General features: G+C 41.1%; 1 protein-coding gene across 1 annotated transcript in view; it reads right to left on the bottom strand.

The window, feature by feature from the left end:
* The window catches only part of astn1 (astrotactin 1), a 1772582-nt gene that overhangs the window by 851701 nt on the left and 899246 nt on the right, over positions 1-21635 (bottom strand). The gene's annotated exons all lie outside the window — the stretch shown is intronic.

Here is a 21635-nt window from a genome sequence, read left to right as displayed (position 1 = left end):
ATGCCGGGTTTATATAATACACATTTCTGAATACTGGGTAAATGACAGTCTTGACAAAAGTTTCTCGGTATTAAATCCAACTTCATCATTGTACATGTGAATGTTCTGCTCACCGTGGGCTTGAATCCTTCTGTGCATAAACCATGCTGATTTCATCTCTAAAATATGTGCACTGTTACAATATAAAGTGTTATGTCTTTTAGATGGGAGTTAATTCAGTTCTCCATCTGTTTATATCATAGGTTTAGATGTACCTCAAACATTTCATGAATATTCCACGAACATCTGTACTCTCAGCTAATGCATTTTATTCAACACCAACATGTAGATGAAAAGAGTGAGACTGCAACCTCTATCACTGTAAAGCACACTGGAGACCAGAAACAAGCAAATATAGAAGCTTGGAAGTGCGCACCACCAGTCTCAGGATCCATCTCTTCCATAAGGTCATGACACATATGAGCAGTATTAGGTCATTTGGCCCATCAAGTCTACTCTGCCATGGCTGATCTACTTTTCCCTCTCAACCCTAGTCTCCTGCCTTCTCCCCATAACTTTTGACATTCTTATTAATTTAGAACCCATCAATCTCAGTTTTAAAAATACCCAATGTCGGCCTCCATGGCTGTCTGTGGCAATGAATTCTGTAGATTCACCACCCTCTGGCTAAAGAAATTCCTGCTTATCTCCAATCTAAAAGGTATGTCCTTTTATTCTGAGGCTGTACCCTCTGGTTCTAGATACTCCCATTGCTGGAAACATCCTTTCCACATCCACTTGATCTAGGCCCTTCAGTATCCAATAGGTGTCAATCAGATTCCCCCTCATCCTTCTAAAGTTCAGCGAGCAAAGGCCCAGGACCATAAAAAGCTCTTCATACATTAATCCAATCATCCATGGGATTATCCCCTTCTGCTATCAGGCTTCCGAATGGTCCTTCCATGAGGTAGGGTACAGTTCGATTCTCCTTTATCTCTTTGAGGATATTGGACTGTTGCGCAACAATGTTGAAAACAATATTCTGTATTCTCCCTTTGCTCTGCCGCTTGTACTTGAGTTTGGCTTGATTGTAATTATATACAGTATTGTAGAAGGGAACCGCAGATTTCTGGCTTGTAAAGAACAGACTCAAAGTCCTCGGCGGGTCAAGCAGCATACCTGGAATCTGAAGAAGGGGCCGTGACCTGAAATGTCATCTATCCATGTTCTCCAGGGTTGCTACCTGACCTGCTGAGTTACTCCAGCATTTTGTGTCTTGTTTTGCAAACCAGCATCGGTTCTTCCTTGTTTCCACAATGCTATACATAAGTTCAATCTCTTTTCTGTACAATATAATATGATTTGATTAGATATCATGCAAAGCAAAGTTTTTCATTGTACCTCACCACATGTAACAATAACAAACCTAAAAGTATCCTAAGGTTAGATATCGATCAGGTAAACATTTGGGTGGAATGTTGGCAGATGGAATATAATCCTGACAAGTGAAAGGCGATGCATTTTAGCAAGTTGATTTGGAATTTGGTATCCACAGTAAATGCTAGGCAGCAAGGAACGTTAATTTAGAGGGAACTTGTGGTTGAAGTCCATAGTTCCCTGAAATTGGCAGCACAGGTAGCTAGGTTGGCTAAATGAATATAAGTTGGGACAATTTGCTGCATCTACACACTGATTAGACCCCACTGGTACCACTGTGTGTAGTTCTGATTGCAACACTATATAAACAAAGGTGGCTGTGCTGGAGAGAGTACAGTGTAGAATCACTAGGATTTTGCCTGGATTGGTAGAACTTTAATCAAGGGGAAAGACATGATAGGCTGGGCTTATTTTCTCTTGAATAAAGGAGGCATAGATAGGGTAGACAGGAACCGTTGCCCAATATTAGGGCCATCAAAAACAGGAAGGCTGAGGTTTAGGGTAAGCAGACTCATAGGAGCAGACTTGGGCCATTTGTCACATCACGTCTACTCCACGATTCAATCATGGTTTATGTATCTTTCTATCTCCTATTCTCCTATTTTCAAGGCCTTAACAGTACATCATGGGAAACACAGAGATAACCCAATGTTCCGATGACTCACAGCACCTTCAGGCTTTATTTACACTTGCGACACAATAGTCACATATGGATTTCACATGTTTTCATTAATTCATCAGTAATTAATGTTCCTCATAAGCCTTTCAATTTTTTTTTTCTGCCAGAGTTATCTTTAACCTTCTGTGCCGTGTTATTAAGAAAACCGTTCTCCCATTTGTCTGACAAATGGATGCAATAAAGGACTTCTGTTACTTCCTGATCAGTTGTACTGCCCTCAGCCTGGTTTATAACAACCTATGTTTATTTTTACTCCAGCTAGCTATACACTTTCTAAATCAATTTATTGCCACTCCTAGCGTGACCTTAAAGTTACCCATGTTGGCCTCTATTCCCATCATGCTTCCCCAGGATTTAAACTCATATTGCAAACTAGCCTCTTTCTCTGAATTTCCAAAATTTTCTGCGTCAGAAGATAAGAAAACAACATGCAAATTAAGAATCAAAATGTACTCTCTCTGTAGCAACAATATTTAATTACACAAAAATGTAAAATCCATTGCTCATTTATTTTGCTATGGGCAGTTCAATAAATTAAGAATAAAGAAAGCATCAAGCATCATCAAGATAATCATAGGTATTTAAAGATGTAGTGGAGTGTTATGTACTGTCAGAACAAATGATAATAGAGTAGAAAATGGGTTTAAAAATAATAATGTGCACAATTTTGAAGCTATAGGATGTAATTTGGGGCACTTGCACCCATTTCCTGGGTAAGTGTTGCTCATTGAAAGATAGATTAATTGATTCATTGCAAGACATAATTTGGAAACAGGCCCTTCAGCCCACTGAGTCCACACCAACGATCGATCACCCATTCACATTAGTTCTGTTATCCCATTTTCACATCCACTCCCTACACTCTAAAGGCAATTTCTCCAGGGACCAATTAAACTACAAATCAGCATGTCTTTGGGATGTGGGAGGAAACTGGAGCATCTGGAGTTAACACACTCGATCACATGGAGAACAATAGACAATAGACAATAGGTGCAGGAGTAGGCCATTTGGCCCTTCGAGCTAGCACCACCATTCACTGTGATCATGGCTGATCAACCCCAATCAGTACCCCGTTCCTGCCTTGTCCCCATATCTCCTGACTCCGCTATTTTTAAGAGCCCTATCTAGCTCTCTCTCGAAAGCATCCAGAGAACCTGCCTCCAGAAAAAAGTGTTTCCTCGTCTCCGTTCTAAATGGATTACTCCTTATTCTTAAACTGTGGCTCCTGGTTCTGGACTCCCCCAACATCGGGAACGCGTTTCCTGCCCCTAGTGTGTCCAAGCCCTTAACAATCTTATATGTTTCAATGAGATGTCCTCTCATCCTTCTAAACGCCAGAGTGTACAAGCCCTGCTGTTCCATTCTCTCAGCATATGATAGCCCCGCCATCCCGGAAATTAACCTTGTAAACCTACGCTGCACTCCCTCAATAGAAAGAATGTCCTTCCTCAACTTAGGGGATCAAAACTGCACACAATACTCCAGGTGTGGTCTCACTAGGGCTCTGTACAACTGCAGAGGGACCTCTTTGCTCCTATATTTGATTCCTCTTGTTATAAAGGCCAACATGCCATTCGCTTTCTTCACTGCCTGCTGTACCTGCATGCTCACTTTCATAGACTGATGTACAAGGACCCCCAGATCCCGTTGTACTTCCCCTTTTCCCAACTTGACACCATACAAACACCACACAGACAGCTGTCACGGTCAGGATAGAACCCTACTCTCTGGCACTGCAAGGCCGCAGCTCTACCAGCTGTACCATTGTGCTGATAATTGGACTGGGCACTTCCTATTGTAATTCACCCTAACACTGACGTCATTTCTCCTTCATCTTTCAGGCACATGACGGTGCATTCAATATCTGCAATGCCCTTTAGTGCCCTGAGAGAGAATGGATCAAAGGAAGAAGATTTACAACTTTTTTTTATTCATTCACAATTCACCAAGGAGCAAATCATGTTGAAAGTAGTGAACTATATGTGATTGAGTGTCGCCTCTGTGATGCAAATTTTGTCTGTAGAATATCATTCCCGTGCAAATGTTATCCATAAAGAACCTCTTTGTAGGCAAGACGCAATAGAGATCATAACTTCTGTGAATAAGTTCTGTGACTTCAGTTTTGGTTGCCCCATCACAGGAATAAATTGAGGTTTTGGAGAGGGTGCAGAGGAGGTTAACCAGAATGGTGCCTGGATTAGTTACAGAGAGAGGTTGGGCAAACTTGGATTGCTTTCTCTGGAATGCCAAAGGTTGAGGGGAGACCTGATGAAAGTATATGAAATTATGAGAGGCAATGATAGGGTAGACTGTCAGAACCTTTTTCCCATCATTAAATATGAGAAGGCATAGCTATAAGGTGAGAGGGGCAATGTTTAAAGGAGAGTTTCAAGTTTCAAGTTTACATTTATTGTCACATGCACCAATTGGTACAGTTAAATTTACCATACAGCCATATCAATAAAAAAAAGAACACAACACATGATAGACTTTAACATAAACATCCCTACACAGCGGAATCAAAGTTTAACACTGTGAGGGAAGGCACCAAAGTTGAATCATCCTCCTCGTAGGAGATGTACAGAGCAAGAGTTTTAACACTGATGGTGGTGGGTGCCTGGAATGCACTGCTGGGGGTGGTAATGGAATCAGATACAAAAGTGATGTTTAAGAGACTTTTAGATAGTCACAAGGATATGCAGTGAAAAGGGGGATATGGATTATTTGCAGGCCCATGGTCCTGTTCCTGTGTTGAATTGTTCTATCATCTATGTTGTTCTGTGGATTAGAGTGGCTCACAGATGTTGTATGTATGTATCTGGTGGCTGCCACTGATGGCAGAGATTTGGACCATCAACAGCCTTCAGGAACAACTCAGGCACATGAGGTAGCCATGGGTGATTACTTCAACAGTGCCAACCCAAGTGACAAGATCTGCCGGGTTTTCCTGTTGCTTAAAGGAAATAAGCACCAATAACATTTTCTTATAGCAAGGATGTCCCAATTTCATGATATCCTTTGGAGCCTTTTCACTCTGCATTAGAACTAAATGTAGGGCACATTTAGGGCATATCTTTTGGTTGCTCAAAGGACATTGTGTTATCTTTTTGCCTTAGTATCAGCATGATAAAGGTATTGATTTTTGTTTATTATACATTATCTCTGTGTCTTGTGTTTACAGGCTTGTTACGCTGCTTCAAGTAAGGATGTTGTTGGTACCTTGCTCTGTTGTTGGTACAGATGACAGTGAAAAACTCTCAACACTCTTGTCTTGAAATCTGGAGAGAATCCAATTTCTGAACATTCCTTTGCACAACTCAGGAGAACTGATGCCGTTGAGTTGAAAATTAATTTACAGTCACATTAACTTAATGTTAATTTAAATTAATTGTGTGTATATTTCTGGATCTGTGAGCAGCTGTTAGGAAACGTGACCCTTGATTTATCAGCAGGATTTTCTTTCAGCCTAGTTTCGTTTTCTCTGTTTGAAAACTCCCCGAATAATATCACAATACGCTAAATTAACTTTCAGAGAGATTTTAAACCTTTCTTTCTCTGACAAACAGCAGTTCTTATTTACTCACAGACCAACCAGGTTTCCCTGAAACTAAGCCATTTTAAAAGACTAAAATGCTGTAGAAACTCAGCGGGTGAGGCAGCATCTATGGAGCATCCCTAGATACTGCCTCACCCGCTGAGTTTCTCCAGCATTTTTATCTACCTTCGATTTTCCAGCATCTGCAATTCCTTCTTAAACATTTTAAAAGACTATTATTCAAACTTCTAGCCTGGAGACAAAAATGGTTATTCTGTCCATTTGGTAATTAAAAATGTAATAGGAACTTGTGGGTCAACCTCTTTGCACAGAGGATGGAGGGTATATGAGGCGGGTTCTACAACAACAGTTAAAAGTCATTTGGACAGGTACATCAATAGGAAAGGTTTAGAGAGATATGAGCCAAAGTGTGGATGGGGAATCTTGCACTGAATATTCCCATATGCTCTATCTATTGAACTTTGGTTTGAACTGATTGTAACTATGTATGCGATATCTGATCTGTTTGGATGGCATGTGAAGTAAAGCTTTTTGCTGTACCTCGGTGCATGTGAAAAAATTAAGCCTAAACCTAGCTGGGCTGAATGGATTTTTCCTGTACTGTATGACTATTATACTGTCAGTCTTAGCATTTTTGTTACTCCTTGAAATCTCTGGGATATTTGGGCAATGGTATCCATACCAATGACATATCTGTGATCAGAATTAATTTAGACTGAAACGCAACTGATTTTCGTAGTGTTGTAAAATATGATTTCCTGAGCAGAAAATGAAAAATAAACAGTATAATAGTTTTATAATTGTCAGCTCCAATCATTTCATGTATGATGGAATTTGCCTCAGTTTTGCTTGTTTTGACTCATTTTGTCTGATACATTGTCAATAATGGGTAAAGTGGAATCAGAAAATGGTAACAAGACTGAATAGTTGTCACTGATTCGATCATTACATAATTGGATCATAATGAAGGTACGCTTTGGGATAATATATCTGGATCATTATCACCACAGATTCTCATATCTTTGTGATATTTAGCACACTGTTAATTGCTATATTTAACACAAGCATACAAAGTATTATTTCCTATCCTTCATACTAAAAGTGTACAGTTTAATAATTATGTATAGAATTTACATTGGACCATTAATTCCCTTATCTAAAGAACTCTGAAGGTTAAGACAGCAATAAGTGTCTTCTTAACTACATAGTTACCTGTGACTCATGTTCCATAAAGTCATAAAAGTGTACAATAAATTTCCATAGTGCTTATCACTGCCTCAGATTATTGAAAAGCATTTTACAGCATATGAAATTATTTTGAGAAGCTGGAGATAAAAAATGGGAAATGCAGTAGCCAATTTATGCAAAGCAAGATCCCACAAACAGCAAAGTGATATAAGCCAGTATTTGTTTTCTGGAAGATTTATACAGACATCTACAAAAGCAACTGCCTTTCACCATTTTTTAAAATGGTATTGTGATAAGATGGAGAAATTAAACATTGAACAGAGGAGTCTCTTGCCAAGAGACTGTGAACTTCCATTACATTCTATAAAGAAATTATCAAGACAATCAAGAAAATTGGAGGCGCAGTGGTGCAGCAGTAGAGTTACTGCCTTACAGGTTCCAGAGACCTGGGTTCGATCTTGACTACGGGTGCTGTCTGTACGGAGATTGTACGTTCTCCCTGTGACAGCGTGAGTTTCTTCCAGGTGCTTCGGTTTCCTCCCACAATCCAAGGACGTGCAGGTTTGTAGGATAATTGGCTACTGTAAATTGCCCCTTGTGTGAAGAATGCAAAACTAGTCTAACCAGTCTAGGTGGGATTAGTGTAGATGGGGTACGTTGGGCGGCATGGGCAAGTTAAATGGCCTATTTCCATTCTGTATGAGTCTATGACTCTCTGACCTATTCAAATAATTATATTTCACCAAGTAAGTATGCCACAAACTTGCAAATACTGACCCCAATTCAATTACGGTAATATTTACAACATGTGGTTAGCTTTATCATTGTACAGGATTAATGGACTGCATTGAATCAAAGAGAGTAAGGACTGCACAGTGGCACAGCTGGTTAAGCCACTGCCTCACAGCACCAGAGATCTGGGTTTGATCCTGACCTTGGGTGCTATCTGTGTGATGTTTTCACCTTCTCCCTGTAACTGCATGGATTTTCTCTAGTTCAATCCAGTTTCCTCCCACATTCCAAAGACGTGCAGGTTTGTAGGATAATTGGTTTCTGTAAATGGCCCCTTGTGTGGAAAATACAAAACTAGTCCAACGTAGAACTAGTATATGGGTGATCTCTAAACTAAAATTGTTCAACACATTTTTAATGGAGCCTTCTGATTTTAATGTGCTGTATTTATTATAAAATGGTAATTTTAAGACCCTAATAGAAAATTAGCGTACCCGAACCATGCTCTTTCAAATTGCTTGGTATAGCTTGGATTATTAACAGATGCACAGTGGAAAGCAGACTGTCAGGTTGCACGACAGCTTGTTTTGAGAACAGCTCTACCTAAGACTGTAGGAAAATGCAGAGTGTTGTGGATGTAGCCCAGTACATCACACAGACCAGACTCGCCACCAAAGATTCCATCTATACTTCATGCTGGTGTGGAAAAGTAGCCAATATAATCAAGGGCCTTTCCCATCCTGATCATTCTACTCTTCTCCCTCACTTGTCAGGCAGAAGATTCATGTTTGAAAGCATGGACCATCAAACTCGGGAACAGCTTCTTTCCTTCAGTTATCAGGCTTCTAAATGTTCCTTCCATAAGCTAGGTACACTCCTGATTTTCTAACCTAGCTCATTGTTGATATTGGGGGGGGTGGATGGCTGGATGTGTGGAGGAGGCCAGGACAGAAAGGGTGTGGGGGGGGGGGGGGGGGGGGGGGGGGGGGGGCGATAAGGACTGCTGGAGGGTTGAGTGGAGGATGGGAAGGGAGTCTGGTTGGGAACAAAAATTCAAGCAAGGGGGTTGGAAAGATGATGAAGATGAGGTCATAATATATTTGGATGATTCTTGGGTGGGATAGCAAAGGCAGGTCAGAGGGTCATTATGACAACCAGGGAGGTGATGCAGACAATTCGGGGGGTATTGGAGAGATGGCATGTGGTGGCTTGCACAGAGTAAGTTGGGTTGGAGAGATCAGTGAGATGGTCATGAAGGGGATTGGCAGAGAGAAGAGGGGAGGGAATGCACTATTTACATTGATAAAATGATGAGTGTGTGCTATTTGACATCCTTAAACGTACCAAATGCCCATGATATACCTCGATGAACTGCACAAAGCATCCACATTTCTTTAGATAGGCAAAAAGCTGGAGTAACTCAGCATGTCGGACAGCAAGACTGGAGAAAAAGAATAGGTGATGTTTCAGGTCGAGACACTTCTTCAAACTGAGAGTCAGGGGAAAGAGAAAAGAAATGGAAACATTTCCCTTTCCCCTGACACTCAGTCTGAAGAAGGGCCTTGACCCGAAACGTCACATATTCCTTTTCTCCAGAGATGCTGTCTGAACCACAGAGTCACTACAGCTTTTTGTGTCTATCTTCGGTTTAAACCAGTATCTGCAGTTCCTTCCTACACATCCTGAATTTGCTCCTGAATTCAAGTTCTCTCACAATGGAAGCATTGCCATCTGCTTGTTGCACTTGAGGGCTTGCTTTCTACGCTTTTTTTCTTTTTTGCTTTCTTTCTTTTTACAAGGAAACCCAGATCTTGCTGCATTCCCATTTCCCAACCTATCACCATTCACATTATATTACTTCACAAGATTAGGTTTTCAATATCCTTGGGAACTTAAAAACTGATTTAGGGATTCGATATTTTGCTGCAGATGTAAAGATTGCAGCAGAACAGCTGTGATTCATTCTCGAGACACAAGTAGTACACCCAGAGATTGGTCCTGGGCCCACTACTTTCATTACCTTTCTTAGAAACCTGCATAACATTGTTCGGTATATGGTAAGCATTTTCAGATGCAAGTATATCAGGAAATATTGAATACATTTCAGGACTGTATCATTAAGCATGCAAGGCCCACACAGATTGAATGGAGAGAGGATGTTTCTACTAGCGGGAGAAGCTAGGACCAGAGGGCATAGCATTAGAATAAAAGGACATACCTTGAGAAAGGAGATGACAGATTATTGATTAGACTGCTGTGGAAGCCTAGTCAATAGACATTTTTAAGGTGGAGATTGACCGATTCTTGATTTGTAAGGGTGTGAAGGGGTATGGGGAGAAGGAAGGAGGATGGGGTTGAGAGGGAAAGCAGATCAGGCATGATTAAATGGCAAGGTAGACACAATGAGCTGAATGGCCTACTTTTGCTCCTATGAGTTATGAACATATGAACCTCTGAGATTTCTGTATTTCAGCATTCACCTCTTCTTCTTTGGAACATCTGCTCCCACTTGGTCTCTACCATTCTGTTAATATCAATGTACATGCTTATTTACTCTTTTCACAATCAATAGCATGTCTCAGATGGATGTAAGTTATAAAGATCATAATTATGTCTAAGATTAATGGTATTATTTTTGTGCCACTAAAATATTACTAAATTATCTTTCTCTCTCTTCCCTTCCCCTCAAGTGACTACTTGTTCAATACTTTGTAAACAATATATCTGTACCATGAGCAGAACAAGTTTTTGAATTGAATAACTGGCATTTAACTTACCTGGGGACCAACACTACTCAGAATCTCCCTTTTCTTTTTGATTCATAATTGATATCTAACATTGTAAAAAATATAAATAGAAGAAACTGAAATGTTTATGTTGGAACCTTTAATGTGCCCCATTCAATGAATTCTGACAACGTTGTATTATTTTTTTCACTAGTCTGTCCTTTTATGACGCTCATTAATGATTTAATATATAATTCCACTTATATTCAATCTTTATCTGTTGATGATCAATAGTGATGTTTTTTGTGGAGTTGTAATCACTCTAACATGTTTTACTCCCAGTCTGAGGAAGGGTCCCAATACAAAATGTTGCCTATTCATTCCCTCCACGGATTCTGCCTGACCCGCGGAGTTGCTCAAGATTGCAGCGACTGCAGCTTCTTGTGCTTCTATGTCTTCCTCCTTTCCTGTTCTCATTCTTACAGGAAGTACAGATAGATAGTAGAAACAACGTGGACATATAGAGCTAAACAGCAAGAACATTTAAAGTTTCTCAACACCTCAATATCTGGAACAACATGACTTGACCATCTCCCTCAGCCCATTACTTTTAACAAACCCTTTTGAAGTTATAAATGGAACACATTCACAACCTGTCATCATGTCATAGAGTCACAGGCCATTCAGCCCAACTCGTCCATGCAGACCAAGATGCCCATAACTATCAAGGCTCTTCCCATTTGCTTGTGTTTAATCCATATACCTCAAAAAACTTTCCTATCCTTTCCTATTCCTTCCCAAATGTTTTGTTGTTGTTGAATGTCCATCTGATTTGCTTTTTAGGTATACTGCATCTCCTATACTCCAAGAACTTACCTGATCCCATTGTTTAAAAATACATAGCAGATTCTGGCCATTTGGCCCATCAAGTCTGCCGTCATTCAGTCACGGCTGATCGATATTCCCTTCTCAACATTACCTATGACATCCTTACTACTCAAGAATCTATCAACCTCCACTTTAAAAATGACCAGACGTGGCCCCCACAGATGTCAGTGCAATGAATTCCACGGATTCACCACCACGGGTACCATGTAATTCCGCGCTACCTGCTCCATGGTCAGATAGTCAGCCACTAAACCATCTTCCCCACCTGGTTTGCCAGGTGAGGAGGGGACTGTGGACCCCCAGCAGGACCAAAAACAAGACCTGTCACAGGGCGAATGATCTCCGAGCGAGCCAACGGCCATCCACACTTCAGCAGAAGTTGCAATCACTGTTGTACATAGCATTGAAAGGTACCGTGCCTGTTGATGTTTTCAACGATGATGATGATGATGATGATATGATGATGATGATGATGATAACCACCATCTGGCAAAAATAAATTCTTCCTCATCTCCATTCTAAAGGTACGTCCTTTTCTATTCCATCCATTAATTTCTCTTTCATGTTGCCACTTTTAATTCGTAATTAAAATTGAACCCAAAATTGAACCCAGTATGTTATTTATGTTTTCTTGTGTATTATTAGTCACAAAATATTTGATCAACATGTAATTCCTCATTTAAATATCTCGTGTTTCCTCAAAGAGCCTAATTTATTTCCATCTCTCTTTTACACTTTACAGACATAGAAATTCTTACTGCTTCAGAACATCATGCATTTTTGATTTAGTCTATGATTGCCCATCACTTATTCCCAAATCCCAAGCACTTATTTCACAAATACATATGATTATTCAGTCTTACGAATATACTTGTTTACTTGAGTTTAATTTCCTATTGACTTTAATTTCCACTATCCTCCATTCACCATCTGCCCCAAATGTTAGGATCTTTAAAATCAGGCCCTGTAGATCTTCGCAAACCCTGTCAACTTGAGAAATAAAAGTCAGTTCAGCCTCTGTTTGACCAATTTTTAGTCATAATCTTGTTCATGCAAGCAATGTCTGAGCAATATCATGCACAACGCTAAGTCTGATCGCAGCTAATCATGTGCTTGTTAGATTTCAGCTTCAAACCTTTACTTGTTGTGCTTTTTAAATGGAAAAGATCTTTTGGATGCCTTTGTCTCCAATGCAGTCCAGCAGTCTTTTATTTAGGTATATAGCAGTATTAATATGACTACTAAAAAAAAAAAATTGTATCGCATGACTGGAAATAAAACTAAATATTGAAAAAAATGTATGTTACATCACACCACGTGATTTCACTTTTTTGATGATAAAGATACAGTCACTGAATTATGGAAACAGAATATCATTGAACATGTAGACCCTTTAGTCCTGCTCGAGGTTTTAACACGATCACGAATCATCAGCTCCCTTGTTCCCATTTCTCCTCATATCTCTTAATCTTCTTGGCATTAAGAAATAAATCCACATCCTTCTTAATTATATTTAATGATTTCAGTTGGCCTCCACTGTATTCTGTGGTGGAGAATTCCACAGGAAGAAATTTATTCTAATCTAGGCTTGAAACGGCATACTCTATTTCCCAAGGCTTTCATCCTTGGCTCTGGGCTCTCTAACCATCAGGGCTACACTCTCATATCTGTCAACTCCTCTTAAAAGGCATGCTTCTTTACTCTCATCATCGTACACTCCTCAATCAACTTAATCTCTCCTCATGTCAATCCTGCAGTCCCAGTCTAGTAAACATTGTTGCCCTTGCTCCATAAGGACCTCAGATGAAGAGTCCAAAATTGCATGCATAATTCCAACTTAAGACCCTGGACAGTTGCAGCTTTGCTCCTGAATCCTCCAGCAATGGAGGTGTTGTCATCTGCTCGCTGCACTTGAAGGCTTGCTTTCTACGACTGTTTTACAAGGATACCCAAATCTTGCTGCATTTCCATTTACCCGTCACCATTCAAATGATTATCTCATCTGGTGGGCGGCGCGACTCACGTCGCAGCGGCCTCTGCAGTCCGTCTGTCTTTTTGTTATTTTTTGTCCCGTTTTAATGTAGTTTTTTATTTTTTTGATGGGGTATGTGTGTGTGTGTGTGTGTGTGGGGGGGGGGGCGAGGGGTGGGGGGGGAAACTTTTAAAATGTTTCCCCTGCACAGAGAACCCGACCTTTCCCTGTCATGTCTCCGTTGTCGTTGGGGCTGCACCGTGGGGCGGCCTCCAGCAGGAACGTCGTGGGGCTCCAGTCACGGAGCTGCGGACCTACTCACCATCACGGAGCTGGCCGAGTCCGGAGCGGGAGGAGCGGTGGTGGCGCGCTGCTACGACCCGACCCTCGGTGATTCGGAGGCTTACCGCAGGTCTGGTGGACGGTGACACCGGGAGCCCGTGGGTCCCTGCTGGGAGACCGCTTTTCGGAGCTTCCGCAACGGCGACTTCTCCCGCCCGAGTAGCGGGGTCGAGGATGACCTGGAGCGGGGCCTGACATCATCGCCCGGCGTGGCTTCAACGGCTGCGGGACTTTGCCAGCGCCCGCCCGGGGCTCCAACAACAAGACCCGGAGTGCGGCCTTGCATCTCCCGGCGCGACGTTAATGGCCGCGGGACAATTGTTATCGCCCGCCGGGGGCTCTGACTTTGACTCTGACATCGGGGGGAGAGGGAAGTGCAGGGGAGAGATATGTTTTTTTTGCCTTCCATCACAGCGAGGTGGAGATGTGCTGTGATGGATGTCTGTGTAAATTGTGTTGTGTCTTGGGTCTTTTTTTTCTTGTATGTATGACTGCAGAAACAACATTTCACTTGAGCCTCTATGAGGTTCAAGTGACACATAAATTGTATTGTATCGTATTTGTATTGTATCTATCTTTCTGTTTTTAAAACCAAAGTGGATAATTTAACGTTTGTCCATGTTAAACTGAATCAGCTATGCATATGCTTACTGATTCAATTTATCCCAAATCTAATTGCACCTTCCCTAGAGTTCACACTTGCACCCAGCTTTCTGTCGGGTTCAAAGAGGATACATTCCCTAATCCAAATCAATGTCTACATACTGTGAATAACTGGGAGCCAAACACTGTTCCCCATGACACTGCACTAGTCACTGTTCGGCAACTGGAAAAATAACCATTTATTTGTACTCTCCATTCCTGTCCATTCTCCTAAATCTCAATCCATACCAGTGTATTATTTCCAATCACAGATAGGCTCCAAATCTGTTAGGTAATTGGATTTAATGGCTAAACACAGCAGAAGGCAAGTCTTGTGTCATCAGATAGCTGGAGATGTTCACACACCCACCCTTAACAACTGCAGCACAAAGACCAGAACACATTAGAATACAGAAACAGGTTCATGAGCACAGCACTTGAATTGGGTCACTAACCTTTTATTAAATGTGAAGTGAAGCCTAAATGTTTTTTTCACCTTTATTTAAATTAATATTTTTATTTTAATAAATTTGATTGCTTTTGGCTCATTGCATTTAATTGCTTGTTTGTTCCTGGTTTAAAATTGTTGGACCGTAAATATATTGGGAGCATCTTCAACCTTCTGCTTTTCTTGAACACAAATGTTTTACTATTCTTCTGTCTTGTAGTATATGCCTAAACTCTTTATTGCATTTGTTTGAAACACCTCTTGTGCATGGCAGATTAACAGATGCATGATGAAAGATATTTACCAGATATTTAAAACATGGAGGCAGGACATGTTGATAGAGGATCTGCCATTTTATTGCCATTGTCCCAATAACTAAGTAGCTGGTTGCAGCACTTTAGTCAGCAGTTTTGAATTGGTTGATGCAGAGTCATCTACAGATCTGACTGGATACAGGTACAGTACAGGCTGATACAGACTTCCATTTTGGGAGGTAATATGCAATCCAGGTGGGTTCTTGCAATAATCTAATCATTTCATATGCAATGACACCTCTTCCATAAATTCTGCTCTGTTCCCACTAATGGGGGGAGTGGATGAGAGACCACCAGTTCCTCCTTTTCGAAGCACGACTTAGTGCCAAGTCTGAGTTCCCAGGAGAAGCCTGAGATGGCACCTCCTCACTTGTCCACAGATGATGAGGGATTGTGTCCCCACATGGACTTGGACCTTCCCAATAAATAAGCTTTTTCGTGTGAGTCACTGTACCATGAGTGTGGTGGTGTAGTCATCGTAACTATCCCATCACAAATACTTAATTTCAGGTTAATTTAATTATTTGAGTTTAAATTCTCTGGATGTGGTGGAGGGATTTAAATGTATTTAAATCAATAGTGTAAGCCACTGGAAAATAGTCCATTAACAACCACAATGCAGGTGTACCTTCATACATTGACATACTTTTGCTGAGATGAAAAGGTATATTTAATACCAAAGAAAATAATAATGGTGACATTGGTAGGTTATTGATCAGAATCAGAGACCAGCCATTAATAATGGCCAACACTGCCAATACATAGGAAAGGACATCCTTGTGATTGAGGCAGTGCAGCATAGGTTCACGAGATTGATCCCTGGGATGGCGGGACTGTCATATGAGGAAAGATTGAAAAGACTAGGCTTGTATTCACTGGAGTTTAGAAGGATGAGGGGGTATCTTATTGAAGCATATAAAATTATAAAAGGACTGATCAAGCTAGATGCAGGAAAAATGTTCCCAATGTTGGGCGAGTCCAGAACCAGGGGCCACAGTCTTAGAATAAAGGGAAGGTCATTTAAGACTGAGGTGAGAAAAAACTTTTTCACCCAGAGAGTAGTGAATTTATGGAATTCCCTGCCACAGAGGACAGCGGTGGCCAAATCACTGGATGGATTTAAGAAAGAGTTAGATAGAGCTCTAGGGGCTAGTGGAGTCAAGGGACATGGGGAGAAGGCAGGCACGGGTTATTGATAGGGGATGATCAGCCATGATCACAATGAATGGCCTCCTCCTGCACCTATTTTCTATGTTTCTATGAAAATTATATATTGAATAATGTATTTTTCTTATATTCAAAAAAATTAGATCACTTAGAACTGCTCAGTTATATCTAATTATTCAATGCAGCTGCATCAAAGCTGTGCTAAAAAAGGAATTTGGTATTCAATTCAAATCGATAACTTGTTTTTCCTCACTCAGAAATGTACTTTATGCACTTCTCTTTAGTTTTGAATTGCTAATGTTCTTCATTTTATTCCCCTCAACTGTGTCTGGCATTGTTGTCTTCTTCATTTGCTCCTATCAATAAATTTAATTGGATCACTGGTGCACGACAGCAAGGCAGATATGTTATTACATATGACTGTAGCCTTCTGCATCCATTTGAAGTCTAACTATCATCATCATTGAACGGGAAGCATGAAAAAAACTGTCATTTGTTTCCTTCCAGCTCTCTAACAATTACAGTACCTCCCACCCTGAAGGACTAACAAAAACATTTTTTGTACTTTGTTTTCAAGTCTTTTATTTTGTTGCATGTAGCCTTTGTCCCACTTAGGAAACCTGAACGGAAACCTCTGGAGACTTTGCGCCCCACCCAAGGTTTCCGTGCGTTTCCTGGAGGTTGCAGGTGTTTGCCGGAGGTTGTAGGTAGTGGAAGCAGTTAGGGAGACTGACAAAAACCTCCGGGAACCTACGGGAACCGCACGGAAACCTTGGGTGGGGCACACAGTCTCCAGATGTTTCTGTTTAGGTTTCCTAAGTGGGACAGAGGCTTCAGGATGAGTGTTAGTTCCATCAGGCTTCTTGAGAGACAAACAGTGCTGATATTTATCACTGGGTTACATGTCACAGTTAAAGATAATTCCTAGAGGTGTGACACATTTGATGGATTTCTTTGGCAGAGTGACACGGGATAATATGTTTTCGGATGAATATTACAATCACAACCCGAACAGCTCTACCGCTATGCCTTTATACACCTGATTCCATTACATGCTATGTGTGCCTCAAGGAATGATTACGAAAGGCAAATTAAAGAAACCATTGTTATGCATTGCAAAACAAAATTAAATAGAAAATCATGCAAATATTGTGCAAATCATAATTCAGATGAGTGCATGTAAAATGAAGAAAGCTCATAGTTATTCATACTATTCCATTTAACCAGGTTCACCAGTTTACATCATGTTTTGTAAATTGGATTGTGGTATATTTTTCATGCATTGAAGACTTCCTTGATAACTCACAGTATGCTGGAAATGTGGTCCCAAAACCTGGTTGGTTGTTGCAAGTTCTGATATAAAGAGCTGGGGGGGGAGAGGGGGGAGGTAGAATTCCCGTTCCAAAATTGAAATAAAACCAGACACAAACCTTGGCAGTGAATGGCAGACTGAATGTACAAAATGTTTTCAAAAAGTGGTCTCCACCTGGAAAACTACCAAATTCAATATAGCTTAAAGTGAAACTATTAAAAACTAATCTTATTCTAGTTCAATACTTTATTGTGGTCAGTTCTGATCACTACACTATAGTGTGTGGACTGTTTGGAGAGGGTGCAGATGAGGTTTCCCCAGGTGTAAACCATCAACTGCATTCCTTTCTTCACATGTTCACCAGAATTTTGCCTGGAATGGAGAGTATTAGCTATAAGATGACATTGGGCAAATTCGGAAAAAAGGCATGGGCCAGGCAGCATCTCTGGACATATCCCTGGACGAACTTGGACTGTTTTCTCTTGTTTTGTTGTCTGAGGAAAGTATAAAAATATGTTAATTTTTACAAGGTGTAGATGGTCAGAGTCTTTTTTCCAGGGTGGAAATATCAAATACTAGTAGTCATTGTTTTAAAGTGAGGGCGGGAGGAAAGATGTGTGAAGCAAGATTTTTTACAAAGAGAGTGGTAGATGTGTGGAACATGCCCCCAGTGGACAGGGCAGAAGCAGATACATATGATTGATACATACAGAAGTCATATGTATATACTGTACGATACATAAGAACATTTTCATAGTCACACAAAAAGACAGGAAATAGAGATGGGGATCATATCATCCCCATTTCTTATTGGAAAGACCAGCTGCTTTGAGACTCACAGCACTTTGGTTAGATCTCAGTAGGATTTCTTTTAAATGACCAAGCAATTAATTATTGAACCACCAAGCTTAATAATGCCATAAATTGAAGGCCTGTTATAACTGCAGAAAACCTGTTCTCTTGTTAGGCGCATGGAAGATAATTCCATCTACATGACATAACAATTGTGAGAAATGAAAACTAGGACTGGGGCAACATAACTGATTCACTCTTGCCCTTAGGCAAATAGTTTTCCAGTTCTCTGAACTCTTTCTAAGTCTAAGTCTTTCTATAATTAAAGTAACACATTTGCAAATTTGTAACACAATTAAATTCCTTTTGGCAAATCTTGATTTCCATTATCATTGGCAAGTGAAGTAAGAGTTCAACAGGCATAATAAGGGAAGGTGATAAATGATGCAAGAAATATGCCTGCAGCAATGTTCCACTGCAATGTTTACAAATACATTTACAATGAATGAACTAGTCAAAACTTACAATATTGCATTATCTAAAATTTCAAGGGAATGTCATGGACTTGAGCTTTGAGCAAGGTGGGCTGTTGAAATGCGAGGTGGGCCGGTCGAGGAGCAAGCTGAGCTGTCCAAGAGAGAACCCAATGGAAGGAATCTTTCTTTCATTCAAACATTCTTTCATTCATTCATTCATTCATTCATTCATTAGTGTCAAAGTTTGGCTTTCATGATGGAATACACAATGGTCAAACAACTACAGAAGAGTGAAGAAGGGCGCCGATCAGAAACGCCAGCTATCCATGTTCTCTAGAGATGCTGCCTGACCAGCTGAGTTACTCCAGCACTTTGTGTCCATTTTTGAAAGACCAGAATCTGAAGTTCCTTGCATCTCTATGGAAATGTGATGCTTATGTTACTATTTATTTTGCACTACCTTTCTCCTGTTACACAAGTTGGCCAATTAACATAGACACATAGAAAATAGGTGCAAGGGGAGGCCATTTGGCCCTTCAAGCTAGCACCGCCATTCACTGTGATCATGGCTGATCATTCACATTCAGTACCCCGTTCCAGCCTTCTCACCAAATCCCTTGACTCCGCTATCTTTAAGAGCTCTATTTAAGTCTCACTTGAAAGCATCCAGAGAATTGGCCTCAACTGCCTTTTGTGGCAGAGAATTCCACAGACTCACAACTCTCTGGGTGAAAAGGTTTTTCCTCATCTCCTTTCTGAATGGCCTACCCCTTATTCTTAAACTGTGGCCCCTGGATCTGGACTCCACAACATCGGGAACACGTTTCCTATCTCTTGCGTGTCCAATCCCTTAATAATCTAAAATGTTTCAATCCAATCCCCTCTCACCTTCTAAATTCCAGACTATTCAAGCCTAGCCGCTTCATTCTATCAACATAAGACAACCTCGCCAGCCCGGGAATTAACCTTGTGAACCTACGCTGCACTTCCTCGATAGCAAGAATGTCCTTCCTCAAATAGGGAGACCAAAACTGCACACAATACTCCAGGTGTGATCTCACTAGGGCCCTGTACAACTCCAGAAGAACCTCTTTGCTCCTATACTCAACTATTCTTGTTATGAAGGCAAACATGCCATTAGCTGATCAGTCTGAAGAAGGGTTTCGGCCCAAAACGTCACCTATTTCCTTCGATCCATAGATGCTGCTGCACCCGCTGAGTTTCTCCAGCATTTTTGTGTACCATGCCATTGGCTTTCTTCACTGCCTGCTATACCTGCATGCTTACTTTCAGCGACTGATGAACAAGGAACCCCTGATCTCTTTGTACTTCCCCTTTTCCCAACTTGACACCATTCAGATAATAATCTGTCTTCCTGTTTTTTTGCCACCAAAGTGGATAACCTCACATTTATCCACATTAAATTGCATCGGCCAAGCATCTGCCCACTCCCCCAACCAGTCCAAGTCACCCTGCATCCGCTCGTCCATCGAGAGCCTGCTGACATACTGCATTACAGCATGGTTTGGCAGCTGCACCATGGCAGACAGGGAGAGGCTTCAGAGGGTAACCAGGACAGCGCAGAGGATCATTGGTTGCCCTCTCCCCTCCCTGATGGACATCTACACCTCCCGCTGCCTTAGCAGGGCAAAGAAGATCACCAAAGACAGCTCCCATCCTGCGTTTGGACTGTTCGACCTGCTGCCCTCTGGAAGGCGCTATAGGTGCATCAAATCCAGGACAAACAGACTCAGGAATAGCTGCTTCCCGAGAATTATATCTACCATAAATTCAAATCCACACATGCACTGACTACACCGCCCAACACGGACTTCCATCTGTATATATGTATATATGTATGTAGCGCCGTAGAATTTGTGCACCTATTCCCCCCCCCATCTCCCTTCTGTTTTGTTTTTCTGTTTCTTGTTTTTTGTGTAAAATTGTATGTATGCACTGAGTACGAGCAGCTTTCAGTTTCACTGTACATGTATAGTGACAATAAATGGCATATCTATCTATATCTATCCTCATAGCATCCTCCTAACAGTTCACAGTCACCCAGCTTTGTGTCATCGACATATTTGCTAATGTTATTTTGAAATCAATGATGTATATTGTAAATAGCTGTGGTCTCAGCACGGAGCTTTGCAATACCCCACCAGTCACTGCCTGCCATTCTGAAACGGACCCGTTAATCCCTACTCTTTGTTTCCTGTCTGCCAACCAATTTTCTATCCATGTCAGTACCTTACCCCAATACCATGTGCTCTAATTTTGTCCACTAATCTCTAATGTGGGAATTATCAAATGCTTTCTGAAAGTCCACTGGCTCCCCCTTGTCCATTTTACTAGTTACATCCTCAAAAAATTCCAGAAGATAATTCAAGCATGATTTCCCCTTCGTAAATCCATGCTCAGACCGATCCTGTTACCGCTATCCAAATGTGCAGCTATATCATCTTTTATAATTGACTCCAGCATCTTCCCCACCACCGATGTCAGGCTAACTGGTCTATAATTTCCTTTTTTCTCTCTCTCCCGCATTTCTTTAAAAATGGGATAACACTAGCTACCCTCCAATCCACTGGAACTGATCATAAATCTATAGAACATTGGAAAATGATCACCAATGTGTCCATGATTTCTAGACCCTGGGATGCAGACCATCAGGCCCTGAGGATTTATCAGCCTTCAGTCTACCCAACACCATTTCCTGTTTGATGTGAAATTCCTCCATCACCCTTAACCTGAACACAGGATCCCCCCAGGGTTGTGTTTGCAGCCTCCTACTGTACTCCCTGTCCACACATGACTGTGTGGCCAGGTTCAGCTCCAACTCCATCTGCAAGTTTGCTGATGACACAGTGGTGGTGGGCCTGATCACCAATAATGATGAGAAGGCCTACCTGGAGGAGGTGGCTGACCTGGCATTCTGGTGTCAGAACAACAGCCTCCTCTTGAATGTCACTAAAACTAAGGAGC

Source organism: Leucoraja erinacea, chromosome 10 (genome assembly GCF_028641065.1).
Source record: "Leucoraja erinacea ecotype New England chromosome 10, Leri_hhj_1, whole genome shotgun sequence".
NCBI classification, from domain to species: Eukaryota; Metazoa; Chordata; class Chondrichthyes; order Rajiformes; family Rajidae; genus Leucoraja; species Leucoraja erinaceus.
The sequence above is the reverse complement of the archived record's forward strand: the minus strand, read 5'-3'. Positions and strand labels throughout refer to the sequence as shown.